Source organism: Globicephala melas, chromosome 1 (genome assembly GCF_963455315.2).
Source record: "Globicephala melas chromosome 1, mGloMel1.2, whole genome shotgun sequence".
Lineage (NCBI taxonomy): Eukaryota > Metazoa > Chordata > Mammalia > Artiodactyla > Delphinidae > Globicephala > Globicephala melas.
The window spans coordinates 181,252,228-181,259,198 of record NC_083314.1 but is presented as its reverse complement, the minus strand read 5'-3'; the positions used below and the strand labels follow the sequence as shown (position 1 = coordinate 181,259,198).

Genomic DNA, 6,971 nt, shown 5'->3' with positions numbered 1-6,971 from the left:
CTTTGGGATCCCAGTTGCTGAAGGCCTGGCTAGACATCACCTGACTATGGAGGTTGTTTTTAAGGTCAAGATACAAGAATTCACTGTTTTTGTATGTCTGTCAACCTGGGAGCACTTGCAATGTCACCTTGCAAAGGATAATACGTCCACCAGTTTTGTGACGGAGGGTAAGTCACCCTAACCTTTTAGACCTGACTTTACCCAGTAAGAATGATTATAATGCCTACATCAGAGTGTTTGGTGAGGAGGAGATGAAGGGATGTATGTAAAAGGCCAGGTCATGTCCTATAAAGTGAAAGTGATTGCAACAGTGTGGCATGGCATAAGGACAGACATACAGACCGATAGAATAGAGAACCCAGAAATAAATCTGTATATATAGCGAACTGATTTTCAATAAGAGTGCCAAGACTACTCAGTGGGGAAAAGACAGCCTCTTCAACAAATGGCACATGCAAAAGAATGAAGTTGGACCCTTACCTTATGCCATATATAAAAATTAACTGAAAATGGATTAGAAACCTAAATACAGGGACTTCCCTGGTGGCGCAGTGGTTAAGAATCCACCTGCCAACTCAGGGGACACGGGTTCGAGCCCTGGTCCGGGAAGATCCCACATGCCGCAGAGCAACTAAGCCCATGTGCCACAACTACTGAGGCTGTGCTCTACAGCCCACGAGCCACAACTACTGAAGTCTGCACACCTAGAGCCCGTGCTCCGCAACAAGAGAAGCCACTACAGTGAGAAGCCCGCGCATCACAACAAGCCCCCACTTGCTGCAACTAGAGAAAGCCCGTGTGCAGAAACGAAGACCCGAGGCAGCCAAAAAAAAACAAAACAAAACAAAAAAAACCACCTAAATACAAGAGTTAAAACCATAAAACAACACAGGGGCAAATCTTCATAACCTTGGATTTTTTTAAAAAAATATATTTATTTATTTATTTAGGCTGAGCTGGGTCTTAGTTGCAGCATGTGGGGTCTTTTTTTTTTTAGTTGTGGCATGGAGGCTTCTTAGTTGTGGCATGTGGGATCTAGTTCCCTGACCAGGGATCGAACCTGGGCCCCCTGCATTTGGAGCATGGAGTCTTACCCACTGGACCACCAGGGAAGTCCCCATCATCTTGGGTTTGGCAATGGTTTCTTAAACATGACACCAAAAGCACAAGCAACAAAAGGAAAAATAGATAAATTGGACTTCAAATTAGAAACTTTTGTGTATCAAAAGACACTACAAGGTGGGAATTCCCTGCTGGCCCAGTGGTTAGGATTCCGTGCTTTTGCTGCTCAGGGCCCAGGTTCAACCCCTGGTCTGGGAACTAAGATCCTGCAAGCCGCGTGGCCGGGCCAAAAAAAAAAAAAAAAAGTTTAAAAGAGACTACAAGAAAGTGAGAAAACAAACTACAGAATGGGAGAGAATATTTGCAAATCATATATCTAATAGGATCCAAAACATATAAAGAACTCTATGACTCAGGAACAAGACAACCCAATGAACAAAATGGCCAAGCGACTTGGAAAGATTAAAAAATGGCCAATAAGCACATGAAAAGATGTTCAACATCATTAGACACTAGGGAAATGCAAATCGAAACCATAGTGAGATGTCACTTCCCACCTACTGGGATGGCCATAATAAAAAAAATGGAAAATAACAAGTGTTGATAAGAATGTGGGGAGAGCTTCCCTGGTGGCGCAGTGGTTGAGAATCTGCCTGCTAATGCAGGGGACACGGGTTCGAGCCCTGGTCTGGGAGGATCCCACATGCCGTGGAGCAACTAGGCCCGTGAGCCACAACTACTGTGCCTGCGCGTCTGGAACCTGTGCTCCGCAACGAGAGGCCACGATAGTGAGAGGCCCGCGCACCGCGATGAAAAGCGGCCCCCACTTGCCACAACTAGAGAAAGCCCTTGCACAGAAACAAAGACCCAACACAGCAAAAATAAATAGATTAATTAATGAACTGCTACCCCCAACATCTTTTTGTTTTTTTTGCGGTATGCGGGCCTCTCACTGTTGTGGCCTCTCCCGTTGCGGAGCACAGGCTCCAGACGCGCAGGCTCAGCGGCCATGGCTCACGGGCCCAGCTGCTCCGTGGCATGTGGGATCTTCCCGGACCGGGGCACGAACCCGCATCCCCTGCATCGGCAGGTGGACTCTCAACCACTGTGCCACCAGGGAAGCTCCCCCAACATCTTTAAAAGAAAAAGAATGTGGGGAAATTGGAACCTTCATACATTACTGGTGAGAAGGTACAATGGTGCAGCTGTAGTGGAAAATGGCTTAGTAGTTCCTCAAAAAGGTAAACATAGAATTACCATGTGACCCAGCAATTCCACTGCTAAGTCATACCGAAAAGAATTGAAAGCAGGGACTAAAAAAAAAACAAAAACAAAGAAAAAAGAAAGCAGGGACTAAAACAGATATTTGTACACCCAGGTTCATAGAAGCATTACTGACAATAACCAAAAGGTAGAAACCAGCCAAGTGTCTATCAACAAATGAATGGATATATGTGGTATATCTCTAAAATGGAACATTATTCAGCCATAAAAAGGAATGAAGTATTGACACAGGCTCCAACCTGTATGAACCTTGAAAACATTGCAACAAGTGAAATAAGCCAGATGACTCTTGTATGAATCCCCTTATATAAAATATCTCAAATAGGCAAATTTACACCCAGAGACAGAAAATAGAATAAAAGTTACCAGGAGTTAGGGTGGGGGGAGGAGAATGGGGAATTATTGCTTAACGGGTGTAGAATTTGTTTGGGATAATGAAAAACTTCTGGAAATAGATAGTGGTGATGGTTATGAAAGCTTTGGATGTACTTAATGCCAGCCAATTGTACACTTAACAATGGTTAAAATGGTAAATTTTGCTATGTATATTTTGCCACCAAAAAAAAAAAAAAGAAAAAGACTAAGGTGGGCTTCCCTGGTGGCGCAGTGGTTGGGAGTCCGCCTGCTGATGCAGGGGACGTGGGTTCGTGCCCCGGTCCAGGAAGATCCCACATGCCGCGGAGGGGCTGGGCCCGTGAGCCATGGCCGCTGAGCCTGCGCGTCTGGAGCCTGTGCTCCGCAACGGGGAGGCCACAGCAGTGAGAGGCCCGCGTACCGCAAAACAAAACAAAACAAAACAAAACAAACAAACAAAAAAGACTAAGGCATTGTCTTTCTCAGTAACTTGTCCATAATAGCATCAGGGGCCCTACAGAAAGACCGAGCGTCTGGGGAAGCTGCCCCCGCTTAGGCACAAGAGTGCCCCCCTCAAGAATGTGCAGTCATGGTGGCAGTCTGGTGGCCAAAAGAGGGGGCCCAAAGGTGACTGTCATTAGTTACAGCTGGTTTCAGAAGTGGTGGCTGTGTGACAGTGATGTTGGAGGGTTTTAATTGCTCCTGAATTAATGTGCTTACTCCTCACCCCTGGGGCGCCTGGGTTTAATTACTGTCTTAGGTCACATATGCAAATGAATCTGCTACCATTCCTGGTCCCTGTGGATGGCAGCCCTGATTACCAAGCCCTCACACTTTGCAGCAAGATGGGCAGGAAGAAGGCCAGGCTGGCCTCCCTCTAGAGCAGAACTGGATGAAGGTGGTGCCTTGCCGGCCACATTTATGAGCCTAGATGAGCTGACACGTTCAAGGCTGCGTCTGGGGAGCCGTTATTACCTGGAGGCACCAAGAGATGAGTTGTCAATGGCAGAGAAGCCCTGGAGGACCTGAACTCCGGAACCCTTGGGGATAGAGGGTTCTTACAAAAAGGAAAGATTTGGAAAGATGTCGGCCTGCAGAAGAGACCGTGGACCAGGGGTGGCCAATTCAAAAGCCGTGGAGGGCTGGGCAGGCCTGTAACTAAGAGAAGCAGGAGGCAGTGGGCTGCCTTCAGAAGAATCCCTGGCAGTCCAGGGGTTAGGACACTGGGCTTTCACTGCCGAGGGCCCAGATTCAATCCCTGGTCGGGGAACTAAAATCCCACATGCCGTGGGGCAACTAAGCCCACTCACTGCAACTACTGAGCCTGAGGGCCACAACTACAGAGAAGTCCTCGCGCCGCAATGAAAGGTCCTACACGCCACAACTAAGACCCGACGCAGCCAAAAATAAATAAATAAATAAATGTTAAAAAAAAAATGGCTTAAAAAAAAAGATGGTGGCCAACTGTTGTCTTCTAGGGATGCGGGCCCAGTGTTGGCAATTTTCCAATCCATTAGAACGCAGAAATTGGAATATTTAAAAAAATAAATGTATTTATTTATTTTTGGCTGTGTTGGGTCTTCATAGTTGCGCACGGGCTCTCTCTAGTTGCAGCGAGCAGGGGCCGCTCTTCATTGCGGTGTGTGGGCTTCTCATTGCGGTGGCTTCTCTTGTTGCAGAGCATGGGCTTTAGCATGTGGGCTCAGTAGTTCTGGCTCGCGGGCTCTAGAGCACAGGCTCAGTACTTGTGGCGCATGGGCTTAGCTGCTCTGTGGCATGTGGGATCTTCCCGGACCAGGGCTTGAACCCGTGTCCCCTGCATCGGCAGGCGGATTCTTAACCGCTGCGCCACCAGGCAAGATTTCTTTTTTCTTACAAGGAATCTGTTTTTTAGATTTTGACAACTCATTTGAACTAAAAAAAACACACTAGGTTGCCTGCGTTTGGGGGGTGGGGGTGGGGATTAGCCAGGAAGGGGCTCAAGGAACTCTTGGGGGTGTTGGAAACGGTCTGTTGTGGTGGTGGTGCTGGTTACCCAGGTGTATATGTGAAAACACTTCAAACTGTATACTTAAAACAGGTGCCTGTTACTGAATGTTAATTATACGTCACTGAGGTTGGTTCAGTGGGTCCCCACACTTCTCCCAGGTTGCTGTGAACTTTCCATTCCAGACTCTGTCCCTTTTTGTTCAGTCATGGCCACAGGTGCTTTATATGCTCTAAAGACCTTCCTCCTCTTTCCCTATGCCCTGTACCTCTTCCTAAGTAAGTGTATCAGCACCTGATGGTTTAATCTATGCTGGGTGGGAGCCTAAGTTGATGTGACCATTTATAATACTCTGTAACAAGCCATGAGGTAGCACTATTGGAGTATTAGCCTCATCGTACAGATTTGTTCAGTTGTTCAGTGGGAGGGCCAGAATCCAAACCTGGGTGGTCCAGCTCCTGCTGTGCTCTCAGCCACTGCACCACATACGCCTGGGCTGCTGTGGCGAGCAGGATCTCCACTGCTGGGAGGAGAGCTGACTGTACACAGAATTCCTAGTCAAGAGCCAGGCTCCTTCCCTGCAGATGGCACAGCTCGCAGCTCTGTGGCCTGAGTTGACTGCCTTCGGACGCCATCTTCCGGCCTCAGCTGCATTCAACAAAAATAAAATTACCAGGGCGGACGGGTTTGTTTCAGGGGAGCCTGGCATTCTAGGCCTGCCTGGTCATCGCCAGTCCTGCAATCCACCTCCTGTGCTGCAGTGCTTCTCAGGCTGAGCTGCACATTGGAGTCAGCTGGGAAATTTAATACTGAGTCTTTGGTTTCTACTCTGAGGTTCTGATTTACTTGGCCTGGGCAATGGGAGACTTAAAGGCTTCCGAGGTGATTCCAATGTATGGCCAGGTTTGCAGACTACACTGTTTCAACTTTTCAGTTGATTTTTGTTCTGATGTTGCAGGAATCTGGAAGACCACCACAGATGAAAAGTAAATATTTTGTGGGAAAGTATTTGTATTATGAGGTTAAAATTTAAAAAGAAAATACATAATGCAAGTCCAGAGACTACTACCAAAGATGTTTACTTTAAAAACACTTTAAGTTCCTGCAGTTGTGATCCAGAGAAATGTTTAACATCATAGCTCATCTTAAAGCCCAAGAGTGGCTTTCTGGAAACTCAGAATTAACGTAGCCTGTCCTGCTTCACACAGGGCCCCCAGGAAGAGGCCAAGGGTCTGCAATTCCTCCTGGCCTACTCCTGCCCATCCGCATCAGGAACATGCTTCGTGCTGTCTCTGCTGGGTCAGAGTTGCCAACCATCCTCCCCAGGGGCTCAGTGTCCCCAGGGCCAGGGAGGCCCCAGCAGCCTTCCTTCCGGGTGGAGCAGATCTGAAAGGGCTCCTTGCCCTTTAACCCAAGAGTGATAAATGCGTTTAACTGCCAGTCATTGTTTTAAAATTAAAGTGTCAGGAAATGTTGACATGAAACCAAGTTTAGAGACAGTAATGCTAACTTGCTGCTTTAAAGTTTGGATGAACGAACATTCTAGTGAGACTGTCAGGCCGAGTTCGACTCACTTCCTTGCAGAGGCAGTTTTTAGATGGAAACCAGTCATACAAAGCTGGGACAGGTGAGTGGCTTTGGCTGTACACAGGAGAGCTGTACCACATTAGGTGAAGAAGGGTTTTGTTATTACTTGGAGATTATGGTTTAAGACGTATGTGTGTGGTTGCCAAGTGCAAAAGGGGTGGTGGCTTTGTGACATGACTCGAGTCCTACCGTTTAGTCAAATACTAATCTAGGTATTACTGTGAAGCTATTCTGCAGACATAATTAAAACCACTTATCTGCTGACTCTGAACAAGGAATGATCTTGGATGACCCAGGTGGGCCTGAATCAGGTAAAAGGTCTTAGAAGTAGGGCTGACCCAAGAGAAATTTCACCTGTGTCCTGGTCCCCTCCCTTCTGACTGGCTGCCCTATGGATTGTGGATTAGCTTAGCCACAATCACAGGAGCCAATTCCTTGTGATAAATCCCTTAATATATGTACCTTCTACTGGCTCTGCTTCTTGGGTTAATCCCTGATACAGATGAGCAATAACAACAGTGTCCACTGGGGGGCCTCACCAGGTATTATAACACAATTCAGAGCAACCACAGTATTTCATGTCTCACTGGTGCTTAGTCGTTTCTCTGTAATGGTGCTTTCTGCAGTGCTAATGCTTCACACCCGTGGTACCCAACTCAGTGGGCATCAGCCACGTGGAGCCTCTGAGCACTTGAAA

General features: G+C 47.2%; 1 non-coding gene across 1 annotated transcript; it reads right to left on the bottom strand.

The window, feature by feature from the left end:
- Positions 1–1,039: 1,039 nt before the first annotated feature.
- Positions 1,040–1,112, bottom strand: TRNAL-CAA (transfer RNA leucine (anticodon CAA)). The gene has a single exon. It is a non-coding gene; the product is annotated as a tRNA-Leu (tRNA).
- Positions 1,113–6,971: the final 5,859 nt, after the last annotated feature.